Source organism: Nycticebus coucang, chromosome 15 (genome assembly GCF_027406575.1).
Source record: "Nycticebus coucang isolate mNycCou1 chromosome 15, mNycCou1.pri, whole genome shotgun sequence".
NCBI classification, from domain to species: domain Eukaryota; kingdom Metazoa; phylum Chordata; class Mammalia; order Primates; family Lorisidae; genus Nycticebus; species Nycticebus coucang.
Genome location: NC_069794.1, coordinates 96,561,006 through 96,581,334, shown reverse-complemented (window position 1 = coordinate 96,581,334; position 20,329 = coordinate 96,561,006). Strand labels below are relative to the sequence as shown.

General features: G+C 42.7%; 1 long non-coding RNA gene across 4 annotated transcripts in view; it reads right to left on the bottom strand.

The window, feature by feature from the left end:
* LOC128566947 (uncharacterized) overlaps positions 1-20,042 on the bottom strand; it is a 96,573-nt gene extending 76,531 nt beyond the window's left edge. For all 4 annotated transcript variants that reach the window (XR_008374671.1, XR_008374673.1, XR_008374670.1 and 1 more), the window contains exon 1: positions 19,801-20,042. This is a non-coding gene — a long non-coding RNA (uncharacterized LOC128566947). The remainder of the gene's footprint in view (positions 1-19,800) is intronic.
* Positions 20,043-20,329: the final 287 nt, after the last annotated feature.

The window sequence follows — 20,329 nt, the reverse complement described above, 5'->3', positions numbered from 1 at the left end:
CCTGCCCAGTACAAGGGGCAGTGGCTGCTTCCCCCTGTCACTCTGTCATCAATCTCTCACACTCAGTGACTGCTCTTGAAATACTTAGCAGCAGCCAGAGTGAGTCCTCGTAGGACTGGGGAGCCCTTGTGGCCTTCTGATTTCAAGATTTCTTTTTTTAAGCACCAAAGGAGGTAAGAAACCTTCATCTTTCTCTGCTGCACCCCTTAATAAAAATATTGTTTTGCAAAATTTGGATTCAATCAAATGGCCATCCTTTAGGACCTAGAAGGCTGCATTTCAACCAAAGCCTGCCAGTTCCCACCCTGAAGGATCTGCCTGCTTCTCATCACACTTAGAGCAAAAGTTAAACCTTTCCCTGGGGCCCACAACTCCTTCTGTGGCCTGGCCTGTCCGTTTCCCTAGTCTTATCTCCCCCCCCCCTTTCCTGCCACTCCTTTGTCTGTGATCACTCTCTGCTTCCCGTATTTGCTCTTCTTTCTTTCTGGATTGCCCAGGCCTTCCTCTAGCTTGTTGCAGCTCTACATTCTCACCTCTTCTCAAATGTCCTCTGAGAGAGGCCTGCTCTAACCGCTCTATCTAAAATGCTTGCTCCCTTTCTCTTTCCTCCTCCCTCCAATTCCTTACCTGGATTTCTTATTATTACTACTTAACAATATGTTTTCAGTTTAATTCTCCCTCTCCCATCCTAACTAAAACACAAGCTTCATAGAGTCAGGGATGTGGTCGTATTTACCACTGGTGCCTAGCATATGCAGTGAGCAGTCGATAAATTCTAGGTAACAAATAGATTTAAGAAACTGCAGAAATGAATAAATGACAATGAGTACAAAAGAAAAACACACCAAAATAATTGCAAAGAACATAATATGAAGGCGAGAAAGAGATAACATAATTTAGGCTGATTCATTTCCATAGGTATATAGCGCAACAAAGGTATCAGAAAAGGCACTTCAAGATGCAATAGAATTTTCACAAAACAGTGAAAGAACTGAACCTGCAGAACAAAATATTCAATATTGAGGCACATCCTGATTAAGCTATTGACCTAAAGAATGAAGGGTCTGGGTGCAATAGTTCATGCCTGTAATCCCAGTGCTTTGGGAGGCTGAGGCAGGAGGATCACGCGAGCCCAAATTTGAGTTACAATGAGCCATAATCATGCCACTAGAGTCCATCCTGGGGAATCAAGCAAAACCCTGTCTTAAAAAAAGAAAGAAAGAAAGAGGGAAAGAAAAGAAAAAAAAGAATGAAGGAAAAAGTTTCAAATCTCTAGGCAGAAAACTAAATCACTTGATGGAGGAAATTGTGGAAATTGTGCTGGCCTCACATTTCCTCTAAGCAATATTCAAAGCCAGAAAACAACCCAGAACAACTATACATGCATCTAAATAAGTATTATTCAAGAATTATCAAAAAGGCAAACATAGTGTCTATGAGTCATATAGAAAAAAAACTTCTTAGTTAAGAAAAGATAACTAAATGATGAATGAAAACTAGTAAGTAGAGAGGTGGAGCATGATGGTGGATGGGATGGACATGTAGCCCACCTCTCCCAAGTCATCAGGTGAGAGGAAGAGGGGTCTGGACCTTTCCCGCGCGTGGATTATTGGTGTGGATGGACAGCTGGAGACGCTCAACAAATTGGCAGATTGCAGTATATGAGGGGTAATTTAAAACCACGGACTCTGTTGTAGAGATTTTTCCCTGCTTGGCCGTGCTGGACGTCAGTCCCCTCCCTTATGGAGGACAGCAGCTTGCAATTACTGGAAAAACCCAATTGACAAAAATTTATTCCTGAGCTGAGGGTAGCACCCGAAAGGAGAGCCACTCAAAAACCACTGGGAGCTGGGCAACCCGATGGAAAATTGAAGGGAAGGGATCCCGCCTGGGAAACAGACATTTTGAACTATCCGAAATGGCTGATGCCTTCCCCCAGAACAACAGGAGTGATTAAATACACCAGAGCATTCCTGGTGAGGAACGTTGGAGCATGGACTCCTGCACTGAGTTGGGAGGCCGGATAGGAGTGCCTTCTGGAACAGAGCAGCTGAGGTTGCACAATAGTTAGGTGACAAACTTTTACAGAAACTCCAAAATGACGATAGGCCAGGTAAGGTGGTTACTGTGGTAACAGTATAAACTGTGAATCAGGTATAAGCCTGGGAACCACTCACAGCGCCACCTGGTGTCCAGCGAGTATACTGCATTATAAATATATTCCTACGAAAGTTGATCCCTACATCATACATATAGATGTATATTTCTACATATATACAAGAATAATATTTTTGTGGTTGGTGCCTTGTTTTTTCTTTCTTTTTTTTGTAGAGACAGAGTCTTCCCTTTATTGCCCTCAGTAGAGTGCCTTGGCCTCACACAGCTCACAGCAACCTCCAACTCCTGGGCTTCAGCGATTCTCTTGCCTCAGCCTCCTGAGTAGCTGGGACTACAGGCGCCCACCACAACGCCCGGCTATTTTTTGGTTGCAGTTCAGCCGGGGCCGGGTTTGAACCTGCCACCCTCGGTATATGGGGCCGGTGCCTTACTGACTGAGCCACAGGCGCCGCCCGGTGCCTTGTTTTTTCTTTTCTCTTTTTATTTTTTGTTCTGTTTTTTCCTCACCATTTTCTTCGAGGAGCTATTGTTAATTTTTTATTATTTTTTTATAGATATATTTTTATTTCTATTTTTTTCTATTTCTAATTTCTCCTTTCTTCTTTTTTAACATTTTTATGAACACCACTTTTTTCTTTTTTTCAATTATTTTACTATTATCACTATTTTTATTGTAGTTGTTTTTTGTTGTTGTCATGGGTGTTGTCTGTATGTCTATGTGTCTCCGTCTGTTTGTACATCTATGGGCTCGTGTGTCTGGTGGCCTTTGTATCTATTTATTTGCTCATTTGGTTTCAATGAACTTGGTGTTACGACCTGCAATTCTGAGTTCCCAGAACTCCCCTCCACTCTCACTCTGAGATCTGGAGGCCTGCCCCCCAGGAGTCCAGATTCTTAGGTGATTTCTCGAGAGACCTGGACTGCACCTGGACAGTGCTGATTCTGCAGCATGGGAGTGAGGAGATGACGGTGGGCTGAGAGGGAATCACGCCAGAGTGGCAGTGCCCCGAGGCACAGAGCAGCAGCCGTCTTTAGCAACAACAAGGCCCATCCCCGGATATCGTGAAGCCACTCCCCTTGTCTCCCTGGGCAACCAGAAGAGGCCGGGCATCTTCTCAGATGGCAACCACCGTGGAACAGATCTGGGACTGGAACATAAGCCACATGAGTAAAGAGTTTGCCTCAGGCGGTACTGCCATGGGTGGAATGCGGGGACTAGAAAACACACACGCAGAGCCGGAAAACTCCCAGGGCAGGGCTGACCCAGAGGACTGCTTTATTGAGCCTAAGATGCACCTGGCCCTCAGGGGATCATCAGCCTATAGACAAAGGAGGACAGGAGGCTAGAGCTGACAGCTAACCATGCTGCGAATACAAACCTGCAGGAGTAAAGACAGGGTCTGAGGTGCATGTTCTGGGAACTCAAATCAGCCCCTCTTCTGCAGAGGAATTTAGCAGGGACAGAAACAAACTCTCACAGGGTTGTTCTGTTCTGCCAGTAACATCAATCAAGGGTGGGGCTGGAACTGAGTGAATACCCCCCAGCCTCCATCAAGCACCTGACGTTGACAGGCCTGACCGCCCCCTACTGGATAGAGGCAGAGAGCAGCGGCCTGGCTGAGTAGATACAGACTTCCTTGTGATTTAGGCAGGTGCAAACCTCTGGAGTATCTGCTCACTGGAGACAACTGACTGGGTCACAGCCCTGCGGGTTTATCAGTGACTGGGTGTGACAGAGGTGCAAGGTGGGGAAGGAGGCATCAACCTTCCCAGACTAATCTATTAGCTGGGTGGGTCCTCCGGACTTCACAGAGCACCAGAGCAAGTCATATTTGAGTTGTCACCAGACCCCTGCATTCCAGTTGCCAGAAACTTTTTAAACTCTCCCACCTGAGACAGGTGCTGACTGAGATAATTGATTTGGACCTTTTGAACTGAGCCAATCACCTGAGGACTATTCAAGTGGTGCCCTGGATGGGTGGTTGTAGGAAGGTTTTGATTTTCCTTTTCCAATTGTTGCCTGTGGGGGGTGGGGTGACTTAATTGCTGGTATTTCTCCACAGCTGAGACTTTAACCCAGAGTAACTGTTTCACTAGGGGCAAACAGAGACCAGCTGAAAACAAGACAGAACCCCACCACATCAAATAGGTCCTCAACATCTCAGGCTGTAGCATTGCATGGGTTCTTGACAAGGCTCCAGGGGAAAAATCAAATGGTGTAAAGTAATCACGGGGCGCAATCAGTGGAAAAACTCTGGTAACATGAATAACCAGAATAGATCAAACCCCCCTCCCCAAGGAAAGATATGGAAGATGTAACTGAAGATCCCATTCATAAACAGCTGGCCGTGATGTCAGAAATCGAATTCAGAATTTGGATTGCAAACAAGATTAACAGAATGGAGGAAAATTTGGAATTAGAAATCCGAAGAGCAAATCAAAAGTCAGAATTAGAAATTTGAGGAGAAATTCAAAAATTCTCTCAAGAATTTAATGAATTTAAAGACAAAACCACCAAAGATTTTGATGCACTGAAGCAAGAATTTGCAGCCCTCAAAGATCTGAAAAACAGGTGGCGCCCGTGGCTCACTGAGTAGGGCACCAGCCCCATATACCGAGGGTGGCGGGTTCAAACCCAGCCCCCACTGAATGGCAACGGATTTCAACACTCCTTTGAAAAAATAGCTGGGTGTTGTGGCGGGCGCCTGTAGTCCCAGCTGCTTGGGAGGCTGAGGCAGGAGAATTGCTGAAGCCCAAGAGCTAGAGGTTGCTTTGAGTCCTGTGACATCATGGCACTCTACTGAAGATGGTAAAGTGAGGCTCTGTCTCTACAAAAAAAAAAAAAAAGATCTGAAAAACACACTAGAATCCCTCAGTAACAGAGTGGAGCAGGCAGAAGAAAGGATTTCTGACATTGAAGACAAGGTGTTTGAATGCTCCCAAACTCTCAAAGAAGAGAAATGGAGACCAAAAACAGATCATTCTCTCAGAGAGCTCTGGGATAATTTGAAGAAGGCTAATTTAATCCTCCTCATTGGAATCCCTGAAAGTGATGAAGTGGCCTCACAAAGCACAGAGGCCCTTCTCCATGAAATTATAAAAGAAAATTTTCCAGGGCGGTGCATGTGGCTCAGTCGGTAAGGCGCTGGCCCCATATACCGAGGGTGGCAGGTTCTAAACCCGGCCCCGGCTGAACTGCAACCAAAAAATAGCTGGGCGTTGTGGCGGGCGCCGGTAGTCCCAGCTACTCGAGAGGCTGAGGCAAGAGAATCGCTTAAGCCCAGTTGGAGGTTGCTGTGAGCTGTGTGATGCCACGGCACTCTACCAAGGGCCATAAAGTGAGACTCTGTCTCTACTAAAAGAAAATAAAAAAAAAAAAAAAAGAAAATTTTCCAGATATGTCAAGAGATTCTGAAATCCAGGTAGCAGACAGTTTCAGAACCCCAGCATAACTCAATCCGAATAAGACATCCCCCAGGCATATCATAATTACCTTCACTAGTGTCAACATGAAGGAGAAAATTCTGAAAGCAGCTAGACGTAAGAAATCTAGTACGTACAAAGGTAAGAATATTAGAATGACTGCAGATCTCTCTGCTGAAACCTTTCAAGCCAGAAGAAGGTGGTCACCAACTTTTAATTTCCTAAAGCAAAATAACTTTCAACCCCAGATCCTGTATCCAGCTAAACTAGTTTCATTTATGATGAAGAAATTAAATACTTTAATGACATTCATATGTTGAAGAAATTTGCCATAACCAAACCAGTTCTCCAGGATATTCTCAGACCTATCCTCCATAATGACCACCCCAATCCTTTATCACAAAAATAAACTCTCAGAGACTTTTGACCAAACTCCAACTTCCACAATGGCAAAAGGATTAAAATTGTCCACTGGACTTTTGAAAAACTCGATACTCAAAATTTTACCAGACCTATCAATATTCTCCATTAATGCGAACTGCCTAAACTGTCCTCTAAAGAGGCACAGGTTAGCTGACTGGATACAAAAACTCAGGCCAAATACTTGCTGCATACAAGAGTCACATCTTAACTTAAAAGACAAATACAGACTCAGGGTGAAAGGATGGTCATCCATATTTCAGGCAAATGGTAATCAGAAAAAAGCAGGTGTTGCAATTTTATTTGTTGACACAATAGGCTTTAAACCAATAAAAGTAAAGAAAGATAAGAATGGTCACTTCATATTTGTTAAGGGTAATACTCAATATGATGAGATTTCAAATATGAATATTTATGCACCCAACCAGAATGAGCCTCAATTTATAAGAGAAACTCTAACAGACATGAGCAACTTGATTTCCTCCAGTTCCATAATAGTCGGAGATTTCAACACTCCTTTGGCAATGCTGGATAGATCCTCCAATAAGAAGCTGAGCAAAAAAATTTCAGATTTAAATCTAACCATCCAACATTTGGATTTAGCAGACATCTACAGAACATTTCATCCCAACAAAACTAAATATACATACTACTCATCAGCCCACAGAACATACTCCAAAATCGATCACATCTTAGGTCACAAGTCTAACCTCAGTAAATTTAAAGGAATAGAAATTATTCCTTGGATCCTCTCAGACCACCATGGAATAAAAGTTGAACTCAGTAACAACAGGAATCTGCACACTCATACAAAAACATGGAAGTTAAATAACCTTATACTGAATGATAGCTGGGTAAGAGATGAGATTAAGAAGGAAATTGCCAAATTTTTGGAACAAAATGACAATGAAGATACGAATTATCAGAATCTCTGGGATACTGCAAAGGCAGTCCTAAGAGGGAAATTTATAGCACTGCAAGCCTTCCTCAAGAGAACAGAAAGAGAGGAAGTTAATAACTTAATGGGACATCTCAAACAACTGGAAAAGGAATACCATTCCAACCCCAAACCCAGTAGAAGAAAAGAAATAACCAAAATTAGAGCAGAATTAAATGAAATTGAAAACAAAAGAATTATACAACAGATCAATAAATCAAAAAGTTGGTTTTTTGAAAAGGTCAATAAAATAGATAAACCTTTGGCTAACCAGGAAAAAAAGAGTAAAATCTCTAATTTCATCAATCAGAAACGACAAAGACGAAATAACAACAGACTCCTCAGAAATTCAAAAAATCCTTAATGAATATTACAAGAAACTTTATTCTCAGAAATATGAAAATCTGAAGGAAATTGACCAATACTTGGAAGCATGTCAACTTCCAAGACTTAGCCAGAATCAAGTGGAAATGTTGAACATGCCAATATAAAATTCTGAAATAGCATCAAGGATACGAGATCTCCCTAAAAAGAAAAACCCAGGACCAGATGGCTTCACATCAGAATTCTACCAAACCTTTAAAGAAGAACTAGTACCTATATTACTCAACCTGTTCCGAAACGTAGAAAAAGAAGGAAGACTACCCAATACGTTCTATGAGGCAAACATCACCCTGATCCCCAAACCAGGAAAAGACCAAACAAGAAAAGAAAATTATAGGCTGATATCACTAATGAATATAGATGCACAAATATTCAATAAGATCCTAACAAACAGAATCCAGCAACACATCAAACAAATTGTACATCATGACCAAGTCGGTTTTATCCCAGGGTCTCAAGGATGGTTTAATATACGTAAATCTATAAATATAATTCAGCACATAAACAAATTAAAAAACAAAGACCATATAATTCTCTCAATTGATGCAGAAAAAGCTTTTGATAATATCCAGCATCCCTTCATGATCAGAACATTTAAGAAAATTGGTATAGAAGGGATATTTCTTAAACTGATAGAGGCCATCTATAGGAAACCCACAGCCAATATCATATTGAATGGAGTTAAATTGGAATCATTTCCACTCAGATCAGGAACCAGACAAGGCCGCCCATTGTCTCCATTGCTCTTTAACATTGTAATGGAAGTTTTAGCCACCGCAATTAGGGAAGAAAAGGCCATCAAGGGTATCCATATTGGGTCAGAAGAGATCAAACTTTCGCTCTTCGCAGATGATATGATTGTATATCTGGAAAACCACAGGGATTCTACTACAAAACTCTTAGAATTGATCAAGGAATACAGCAGCGTCTCAGATTACAAAATCAAGATTCCTAAATCGGTAGCCTTATATATACCAACCATAGTCAAGCTGAAAAAACAGTTAAGGACTCTATTCCGTTCACAGTAGTGCCAAAGAAGATGAAATATTTGGGAGTTTATCTAACAAAAGACGTGAAAGATCTCTATAAAGAGAACTATGAAACTCCAAGAAAAGAAATAGCTGAAAACATTAACAAATGGAAAAACATACCATGCTCATGGCTGGGAAGAATCAACATTGTTGAAATGTCCATACTACCCAAAGCAATATACAATTTTAATGCAATCCCTATTAAAGCCCCACTGTCATACTTCAAGGATCTTGAAAAAATAATAGCTTTATATGGAATAAAAAAAAACGTCGAATAGCCAAGACATTACTCAGAAATAAAAACAAAGCAGGAGGAATTACGCTACCAGACCTCAGACTATACTATAAATCAATAGTGATCAAAACAAGCATGGTACTTGCACAAAAACAGAGAAGTAGATGTCTGGAACAGAATAGAGAACCAAGAGATGAATCCAGCTACTTACTGTTATCTGATCTTTGACAAGCCAATTAAAAACATTCAGTGGGGAAAAAACTAAGATAGACTCTCACTATAGTAAATATTTAAACTTAAGACATGAGACTATAAAAATACTAGAAGAGAGTGCAGGGAAAACCCTTGAAGAAATCGGTCTGGGCAAGTATTTTATGAAGAGGACCCCCTGGGCAATTGAAGCGCTTCAAAAATACACTACTGGGACCTGATCAAACTAAAAAGCTTCTGCACAGCCAAGAACATAGTAAGTAAAGCAAGCAGACAGCCCTCAGAATGGGAGAAGATATTTGCAGGTTATGTCTCCAACAAAGGTTTAATAACCAGAATCCACAGAGAACTCAAATGTATAAGCAAGAGAAGAACAAGTGATCCCATTGCAGGCTGGGCACAGGACTTGAAGAGAAAATTCTCTGAAGAAGACAGGCTCACAGCCTATAGACATATGAAAAAATACTCATCATCTTTAATCATCAGAGAAATGCAAACCAAAACTACTTTGAGATACCATCTAACTCCAGTAAGATTAGCCCATATCACAAAATCCCAAGACCAGAGATGTTGGTGTGGATGTGGAGAAAAGGGAACACTTCTGCACTGCTGGTGGGAATGCAAATTAATACATTCCTTTTGGAAAGATGTTTGGAGAACACTTAGAGATCTAAAAATAGACCTGCCATTCAATCCTATAATTCCTCTACTAGGTGTATACCCAGAAGACCAAAAATCACATTATAACAAAGATATTCGTACCAGAATGTTTATTTCAGCCCAAATCACAATTGCTAAGTGGAAAAAACCCTAGTGCCCATCGATCCATGAATGGATTAATAAACTGTGGTATATGTACACCATGGAATATTATGCAGCCTTAAAGAAAGATGGAGACTTTACCTCTTTCATGTTTACATGGATGGAGCTGGAACATATTCTTCTTAGTAAAGTATCTCAAGAATGGAAGAAAAAGTATCCAATGTACTCAGCCCTGCTATGAAACTAATTTTTGGCTTTCATATGAAAGCTATAACCCAGTTATAACCTAATAATATGGGGAATGGGGAGAGGGAGCGGAGGGAGGGAGGAGGTGGGTAGAGGGAGGGTGATTGGTGGGATTACACCTGCGGTGCATCTTACAAGGGTACATGTGAAACTTAGTAAATGTGGAATATAATTGTCTTAACACAATAACTAAGAAAATGCCAGGAAGGCTATGTTAACCAGTGTGATGAAAATGTGTCTAACTGTTTATAAAACCAATTTATGGTGCCAAATTATCACATTAATGTACACAGCTATGATTTAATATTAATATAAAAAAAAGAAAACTAGTAAGTAGAATATGGGGAACCAAGGCATGAGGTGAGCCCCGGAGTTTTAAATACAGAACAGACCAGGTAACTAAAGAAATGAAGGTTACAAAACAGAAATATAACTTGACTTTATAAAAATAATAGCATAACCAATAAAAAATATTTTTCATAGCAGAAGAATCTGTTAGCATTTCTGAATTTGCAACATAACAGATAAAAAAATCTCCAAAGTCGTAATTTTTTAAACTTTGGGTATTTGAGGAACTCATCCATCTTATGGCAAAGAAACATTTTCTTAAACGCCTAGCAATTCCTTCAGTTTCTTTTATTGCTACCAAATTCAAATAATTTTATTTTATTTATTTACTTATTTTGAGACAGGGTCTTGCTCTGTCTCCTGGGCTAGAGTGCAGTGGCATCATCATAGCTCACTGCAATATCAAAACTCCTGAGCTGAAGTGATCCTCCTGCCTCAGCCTCCTAAATAGGTGAGGCTACAGGCACAAGCCACCATGCCTCTCTTGAGTTTTCTTCTTCTTCTTCATTTTTATTTTGTAGAAAAAATTACGCTACCAGGTCTCATTCTTGCTCAGGTTGGTCCCCAACTCCTGGCCTCCTAAAGTGCTAAGATTACAGGCATGAGCCAAGGCATCTGGCCTCAAATAATTTTAAATTCATAACTTTTTAATTTAAAAGTAATATAAAAATAAAATGAAATAGGGCAGCGCTGGTGGCTCAAAGGAGTAGGGCGCCAGCCCCATATAACGGAGGTGGTGGGTTCAAACCTGGCCCCGGCTAAAAACTGCAAAAAAAAGAAAGAAAGAAAATAATAAAAGTAATATGATGTTCTCATCTTAAATAAGATTATTTACATAAATGCATTGAAATATGCCTAACAGAATATTCATTTAATATTGATGGTGAGATGTGGGATCTGAATTTTCAAACTTTAACTTCTATATTGTTGGAATTATTTACAAATGAGCATGTATTGTTTTTATAAAACCAATAAAGGCATTATACAGAAAAATACTATTATGCACATGTGAGTATACTTAACACTATTGAACTGTACATCTTCATGGTAAATCATATGTGTTTTGGCCACAATTAAAAATGAAAAACTTAAAAATACTATTGTAAAACTTATAAAATACATCCAGCCACGTGCAATAACTTTACAGACGGATTTATGACTCAACCATCAGTTTTCACACCAGAATTTAAACCATCAAATTAAACCCTTCACATCATACTCTGTACTCATCTATAAATTATGTAATTTAATTTCGTAAGCAAATATTACTCATGGCAGATACTATTATAATTATGTAAAATGAAAAGTTACTGATGAAAATAAAAGTGATTGTTAATTTATTAAAATTCATGTGCTGTGAAATATGTTGATTTAAATATTTGGAAGGAAATATTAATTTTAATGATTTTTTTATGATTGTTAAAATAATATGTGCTTATTTTAGAAAATAGAAGAAGGTGAAAAATGACCATAATCACATAAAACATTTTGGTGTAGTTCTTATTTCTTTGCACTCTCTTCTTCTGTACACATTTTTAAATAAATGAGGAAAAATAGTTCTATGACCTAAAAATCTGTGTACATTAAATATTAGTATTTTTCTGTGACATCAAATTTTTTAATGGTTGCATGATATTGTTAGACTGATTACACCATAATTTATTCCCTCTAGTTGAGTATTCAGATTGTTTCCTCTCTATAGACACCCTAATCTTCAACTTCACATCTGATTATTTCCCTCAGATTGGTTCCCGTCAGTAAAACTGTATCAAAAATTTGGACATTTTTAAGACTCTGAAAAGGTGATACAAAGACAAGACTATAAATTTTACTGCACTCTTAGCAACACTGGTTATTAGCACTTATTGTCAATCTTTGTCAATTTGATGAGTGTCTCTTTCTGTAATTTAGTTTTGTAAAGTTGACTTTTGGCCCATATATTCATATTAATAACTTTATTACCTCAAGGACTTGTAATCCTTTGCCCTGTCCATGATTCTTAACATAGAGCCTTGCCCATATGTTGATGAAATATGTTTTTATTGACTTTGGCCCTATCTCTTTTAAAAATAAAATGTTTTGAATACACCACACACAGAAAGGTAAAGAAAAGTAACATAAAGAAGGATCCAAATTATTTTACTTAACAAAAAGATATTTATTTCTTAATGTATTACTTGGCAAAGCATTATTGCTGTTAGCTAGAAATATCGTATTTTCTTTATTGAACTTATTTCTCAACCTACCAGTTTCACTACAGCACTTTCCAAAATGCTACTAAATGCGTGGGTTTATGAGGTCAAAAACAAACAAAAAAAAGACAGTAGGTGATTGCTTTGAAATAATTTCCAATACCCTTTCTTCATTTGAGATGTCTTGAGACAGACATAAATAGACAGACTAAACATAAAGAATTATGCAAGTTTATTCTGAAGATATTCTATAGATTAAGATAGCATTAAGACATGCAGAAAAACAGCATTCGTGAAAAACTACATGGCAGAGTCTTGTTTAGGCTGTTCCTCCTTCAGAGATGCGTTATGTAATCTAACAGTGTTTACTTAAGCTCCTTTGGGCTGCCTCCATGGTGGCTATGAAGTCACAGAGAAGTAAGAACAGTTTGGGGCATGATAACAAAGTCTATTAATTTAACCTGAATGCTGTGTCAATTTTTTATATCATTGTTGTATAAGAAGTATTAAAAACAAAGGTACATTTTCTTCATTTCATTTTTTAAAAAGAGTGCTACTTCAAACATTATGAAATAATAAATGAAAAAAAGAGTTCATACATGTATATTTGTTCAGTATTTGTATGCACTTTTCTCTTTTTTGTGAGACAGAGTCTCACTCTGTTGCCCAGGCTACAGTGCCATGGCATCAGCCTAGCTCACAGCAACCTCAAACTTATGGGTTCAAACGATCCTCCTGCTTTAGCTTCCCAAGTACCTGCAACTACAGGTGCCTGACACACCGGCCATCTAATTTTTCTATTTTTAGTAGAAATGGGGATCTTACTCTTTTTTTTTTTGAGACAGAACCTCAAGCTGTTGCCCTGGATAGAGTGCTGTGGCATCACAGCTCACAGCAACCTCCAACTCCAGGGCTCAAGTGATTCTCCTGCCTCCACCTCCCAAGTAGCTGGGATTACAAGTGCCTGCCATAATGCCCGGCTATTTTTTGGTTGCAGCCATCATTGTTGTTTGGTGGGCCTGGGCTGGACTCCAACCCACCAGCTCAGGTGTATGTGGCTGGCAATTTAGCCGCTTGAGCCACAGCCACCAAGCTGGGGGTCTTACTCTTGATCAAGCTGGTCTCGAACTCCTGAGCTAAAGTGAATCCTCCATGGCCTCCCAGAGTGCTAGGATTATAGGCATAAGCTACCGTGCCCGGCCTGGATGTACTTATTTTAAAGCCTATATTCTGTAGTAGGAATTTGCAGTGTGATTTTTAACTATACACAAATAATTATGCAAAGTTACCAAAATGTATAAAGCTATTAGGCAGCCTTTGGATAATATGAATTATTAAAATGGCCTAAGTCATAAAGAAAGCATATTCAGTGCTTTTTGAGAAAACATCAAAGATATGTAAATTAATATTAGCTTAGGGAGAACTTAAAAAGATATTAGGTAATAAGATTACTTAACCATGATTACTCAAAGAAAAGTAGTACTTTCAATTCTTCAGAGGAATAGCTCTTGAGACCATTTACCTACCAAACAAGTGTACTGATTTTAAGGAAAGATTGTGTAGTATGCATTGTAAAAGTGGGAGAAGTATCATTAAATTGTTTTATCATAGTAAGTGTTATATTACTTGCAAAGGAAATGTGCAAATTCTTAGCAAATACATAAAATTTCAAATATTCCTTTAGAATTACTGATTTTGATGAATCAGTAAGTCCAAATAAAGTCAATATCCTAACATCTAAAAGCATATAGTCATTTTTTAAAGAAACATCCTTTTGTTTTAATTATTATAAAATTAATTATTAGAATAATCTTGATAGCATTTTGCTTTTTAACTTTCAAAAGTAAGGACTTTATTCCAAATTGCCAGTGATCTACTGAGATTCAAAGTCAGTACAATTCAAGGAAAAAAAGAAGAGTTTTTATAGGGGTGTCCAATCTTTGGCCCATGGGCCCTGTGTATGTTTTGAGGCCATTTTGCTTACTTTAACATAGTGGATACCATTAAAAGTATGCATGAATCTTGGCTCTTGCTCATCAGCTGTTGTTAGTGTTTGTGTATTGAATGTGAAGCCCAAGGCAACTCTAATCCTTCCAATTTGTGGCAGAGAAGAAAAAAGGTTGGACACCCCTGTAGGAATTGATCACCACCTAGAGCAGTGATTTTCAACCGCCGTGCGTGGCAAACTGGTGTGCCATGAGAGGAACTAGGGTGTGTCAGAAAAAAAATTTTTTTTTTGAGACAGAGTCTCACTTTGTAGTCCTGGGTAGAATGCCATGGCGTCACAGCAACCTCTAACTCTTGGGCTCAAGCAATCCTCTTGCCTCAGCCTCAGCCTCCTGAGGAGCTGGGACAACAGGAGCCTGCCACAACACTTGGGTTTAGAGGTCTTAGAGACAAGGTCTTAAAGTCCTGAGCTCAAGCAATCCACCTGCCTTGGTCTCCCAGAGTGTTAAGATGACAGGCCTGAGCCATTGTGCCCAGCCCGGCCACGAAAATTTTTAAAAGATCATTAATTAAATTATTTTTGAAAGAAGTTCAAAGCACAGGAAGTATATTCTTTTTTTCTTTTTGATCAGCATCATTTGAATGTGCCACGGAAGTTTAACTACAGGTTCAAGTGTGCTGTGAGATAACAAAGGTTGAAAAACACTGCCCTAGCGTTAAAAGCATTGTGGGGATACCACTAGCTTGGGAGAATCCTGATCTCGTGGGAATGAATAGATGGAGGGTCACATGGGAGAGAAGAGGGAGTGGAGATTATGAGACAAACTGCTTCCCCAAATTGGCTCAGGATTAGCTGTGCTGGAATATTCAAATGTTTGGGTTTTTATATTTCATTCTAATATTACAAAGAGGATAATGATTTATTTTTAAATTCATTTTAAATGTACAACATATTCTTTACAAATCTATTTATCCTAAGTTATGTGTGTGGTGATTTTAAACATGCTGAAAATTTTTTGACACTTTTCCCACCCTAGAATATATATGGCCTTAGGAATTTGCTTGAAACACATAGAACGTGGTACAATGTTGCCTGGCTTCTAGATTAGGCCAAAAAAGTGAGGCAGCTTCCACCTGGCTTTCAGTCTTAGGACCCTGGGACCCAGCCACCCTGCTGTAAGGAACCCGACCACAAGATAGGCCACGTGTAGGTGTTCTGGCTGATAGCTTCAACTAAGGTCCCAGCTGTCAGTCAGTAATAATCACTGGACAAGCCTTCAAATACCAGCCCCTAGCCTTTGAGTTGCCCCAGCCATCACCAAGAGGATTACGGTTGTCCCTGCTGAACCCCAACCACCTTGAATATTCACAAGCAAAGTAATATTATTTCAGGCTGTGTTAGGTACTTGAGTCCCAGCTTTCAATACATCTCTAGGGTGGCACCTGTGGCTCAGTGGGTAGAGCGCTGGCCCCATATACTAAGGGTGGAGGGTTCAAACCCGGCCCTGGCCAAACTGCAACAAAAAAATTAGCTGGGCGCTGTGGCAGGTACCTATAGTCCCAGCAACTCGGGAGGCTGAGGCAAGAGAATTGCCTAAGCCCAGGAGTTGGAGGTTTCTGTGAGCAGTGTAATGCCACGGCACTCTACCGAGGGCGATGAAGTGAGACTGTCCCTACAAAAACAAAAAATGGATTCAATACATCTCTAACTCAGATTAGCTGTAACAGGTAGGAAGGAGATGGAAGAGCAAAAGAAATCCCTTTCCCACCTTTTCCTTGTTCTTTTAGCAAGACTGATTTTAGCACCTCCTGGTACTATTGGAGATTGAATGGAGTTTCCAAGGGCCACAGGAACAGAGGAACCACCATCATGTCTACCCAGTCTCTCCTAACGCCTTGCCTTGAAGGTGATTGCTAACCTTTTTTTCTCTGCTACACATAGGAAGAGCAAGAGTTGTTCTGGGTGGCACATTAAATACACAAACACTAACAATAGCTGATGAGCAAAAGTAAGGGTCCCTGACACCACAGGTAAGCAAAACTGTCCTAAAAAAATCTGCACCCCTGGCTTAGAGGCTGTGCAGGGGAAAGAGAGCTGGATTCCCTCCATGTCTCCTTTTCTTCTTCTCTACATAGCCCTAGATTCAAAACGAAGGAAAAAGAAATGAGATTTAATCTTTCCTATCTTCATCATTTTTCTGAATTCTTTGGGGTTTTTCCCAGTTTGGAGTCTTCACTACGTTGTCCTTGGTAGAGTGCCATGGTGTCACAGCTCACATCAACCTCAAACTCTTGGGCTTAAGCAATTCTTTTGCTTCAGCCTCCCAAGTAGCTGAGACTACAGGCGCCTGCCACAATGCCTGGCTATTTTGTCGTTGTTTTTAGCTGCCCTGGCCAGGTTCGAACTGCCAGCGTCTGTGTACCTAACCAGCGCCCTACCCACTGAGCTATGGGCACTGCCTGAATTCAAATCTTTGTGAAAGCAATTATGCCTTCTTTTTCACTGAAAGGGCACATAGCCTTTCTGGTCTTATAAAAGGATCAAAGCTGCAACGTATTTCTATTCATTACCAGGGAAGCAGGATTTAATTATCAGAGTTATGTGTTAAGGATACGCTGTCTTCAGTCACTCATCAGAGCCCTTCAAAGGTTACTGCTGCTCTTCCTGTTCTCCTAAATTTGAGTGTTCCCAGGGTTCCTTTTTCAGACTTTGTGTCACTTTTCTAGTCCCTGTTAGCCTTTCTCATGGCTTTAGCTACCACCTTCATGTTAATGACTCTGGAGAGCCAGACTACTTCCAACCCTCCTGGGATAGTTTTCTGATACTTCAAATTCCACAAGCATACAGCAGGTTTCCTGCTCCTGGGCCTGAGGCCCACTCCTCCTAGTCCACACCCTACACCAGAAGGGTGGTATCTCTTGGCTCACCCCACACAGCCAATCACTTTTCCCATTCCACTGACTCTACTTTTCTTGAATTTCTCTTTCTGCTATCCTCACTGTTCTTAGATACACAGCAGTGGTCCTGATTCTTACTTAGATCACAGGCTGTTTCACATTCTACCTTGAAGTCTCCAGGACCCCAAAAATGTACTTTTTCAAATGTACACCTGACCCTGTCATTTCCACTTAAACCAAAAAAATTCCTTTCCTGGCTCTCCATTTCCTATGGATCTTAATGCCAAAGCACAACAGGAATTTACTCAACAGAGTATATAGGTTTGTAGATACATTTTTTTTTTCCTGGACAGAACACAATTGCTTTTTTTCTAATAGGGGTATGCACGTCCCCACCCCTCCCCCAAAAGGCTAAAAACTTGCAGTTCTCAGGCTAATGTTAAAATTCTTCATGGGCCCTAACTGCTGCCATGCAAGAAACTACCTTCGTTTTTTCAATAAACACCTCGGGCCACACTACCTACAGAAAGTTGTGCAGGCCAAGCAGGATGTGTATTCTTGCCTCCCTGAAATCCAGCTTCAAATCACTCTTTTCCATCTACCTCCTGGATTTACAAACTGTGGTAAGGATGGGGGAAAAGATTTAAAATAAGACCATAATGTAAAGCCCAAACAACGACTAATTAGTGTCTGTGCCTCATTTATACACTGTTAAAGAATAACAGGCTTTTTTATTTTTTGGTAGAGCTTTCTTGAGAGGGAGACTTTGGGTGGTAAATATGTAATTTACAATCCCCAGCAGATTTCTGATTCTAGATAAATGCTCCCCCACCTACACACACGCACACTCCTTTTATACAATATTGTATAAGAACATTCAACACCAGTTTTATTTCACACCTAGCCACAACTTGTTAGGTATTTAACAAATCCAGTAACTAATAAACAACACAGTTTTTGGCATTCTATGGTCCACTTGGAGAGCTGCTGGTCTTTACCTTAATTGCTGCTTCTGGTTCACTCACCACCCCCTAAAAAGGACAGTCGATGGGTCACCCTGTGTCCCTCAAATTCCCCATCTGCTTTGGAAAACGTTCCACTTTTTGAGGTAAAGAGCGTTCAAACTAGTCTGCTAGTGAAACCTGTTATCTCTTACAGCATGGGCTCTTCAGCTGCTGTTTCCTTTTTTCTTTCAAAAGTTAGGTCTTAATTGCTGCCTCCTAACCCAGCTCTTCACTGTCCTTGGGCGGACGAATCCGAGCGAAGCTTATTTCCCTGCGCTTAAAGCATCTACCTATAAATAGCGCTCACCGCGCTGAGTCACCAAAACCCCGAGTTTCCCCAAATAGCTCATAAAGACTGCTGGAATCACGTCCCTGGAGCTGTTACCGGCTCCAACCACGCACCCGCCGCGCTGGACCCTGGGCCTGCACCGACCAGCGGTGTCCCAACCACCCGTTGCCCCAGGGTCGCGGGCGAGGCCGCCGCTTCCAGGCCCGGAGTCGGGAGCGCGGGACCTCAAGCGCGCGGGCGGCGCTCTCGGGACGGAGGATCGAGCGGGCCGCTAGACTTGGCCTTGACTGCTCTGCGTCTGCCCCGCCCCGTTCCGAGCAGGGAGCTGCCGAGGGCTAGCACCGGCCTCCGCCCTGCGCCGCCCGCTCACACAATGGGGCGCGTCCGGAGGGGACAGCCGCGGCTCCCGCTCAGGTCCCTGGTCCGGGGATCGGGACAACCGGAGAAGCAGCCAGGGACTGGTGCCAAAAGGAAAACTATCCTTCGCCCACTCCCACACAGAGAAAGGGTGGCAGTCGGCGTTGAGGCGGGAGGAGAAACAGCAATAGGGGGAGAGCGGAAGTGCCACCCCCTGCAGTCAGGGGTGGTGACGTCACTCCCCCGTCCGCCTGTAGCGGGGGCGTCTGCCCGTCACGTGACCCCAACCACCCCTCCCCTCCAAATCCCGCGCGCGCGATCCCTCCCCCAGCCCCAACTCCCGCCTCTCCCCATCCCCTCTCCCCAACTCTCACCCTCCCCACTCCAGCTCGGCTGTCAACAGCGCCAGCTCTGTCCCCTCCCCCGCGCCCAGAGTAACGACGGCGCTCGGGTCCCGGGCTCCCGGAGGCTAGGTGCCCCCGTCCCTCCCTGCCCCCCAACTCTCGGCGCGCTGGGCGCGTGGGCGTCGAAGCAAGGGGGCGCGGCGGCGTGCAGCTACAGCTCTTTTCTGCTGCATCCTCCCACAGCCGCCAGAGACGCCAGGTCCGCGCTCTGAGGGAGCTAGGCGCACCCAGCGGCCTCTCGGCCCTGACACGTCGCCGCTGGGGGTGGGTTGTTGGGAGGTGAGAGCAGGGAGCCCCCTGTCGACCCCTGCCCGCAGCCTGCGCCTCCGCTCTCCCTGCCGCCCCGGCGGCGCTCTCCAGCGCTGCCCAGCTCGGTCTCAGGCCGCTGCGCGGCACCGGCTACACTACTCGGGGTCAGGCGCGGACTCTGCCTCCTGGAGCCCCTCCGCCGCCCCCGCCGTGGACCGCTGGGGTTGCAGATCTGGTGGCTGTTGCTGCGCCTCGTTCTATTTTGTTCCTCAGTTCCCTTCTGAAAGTGAAGGCTGGGAGATAGGGAAAAAAAAAACCAGTGTTGCAAGGGGCGGTACGAACTGACCTGTCAACGGCGGAGGAAGACCCCCGGTCGGAGCGAGATCTCGAGCCCGCGCGGGGATCGGAGCCCTAGACTCGCACGGGGAGGCGCGGCGGCAAACTGTGCCTCAGCCAGGTGTCCCCCCTCGGCTGGGCCCTCGCTGCCGCGCCCGTCCCCTCCCCCGGCGCCGCGCTCTCCGCCCCATCGTAGGGGACAAGGGAACCCCCAGGCTCGATTTTTTTGTGCAGTTTCAGCAAAGCTCCGAGGAAGTTGGTCCTTTTGTTCCACTATTTATAGATTGCGTCAACATTGCGAAAAGGAGAAGGCGGAGCGGTGGCCCCTCCCCCACCCCTCCCTCCGCGGGCTCCAGGGAGAGAAAAGCCCCAGCACACGACCTAAGCACACGGCCCGCCAGCCTCCCGCCCTCGGCCTACTGCTCGCCGCTTTCCCCTCCTCCCAGCCCGGGCCAGAGCGCTGCCAACCCCGTCACGTGCCCTCTCGGGAAAACCAGCTCCCCGGGGCTCTGCGCCGCCCGCCAGGCTCTGTGGCCGCA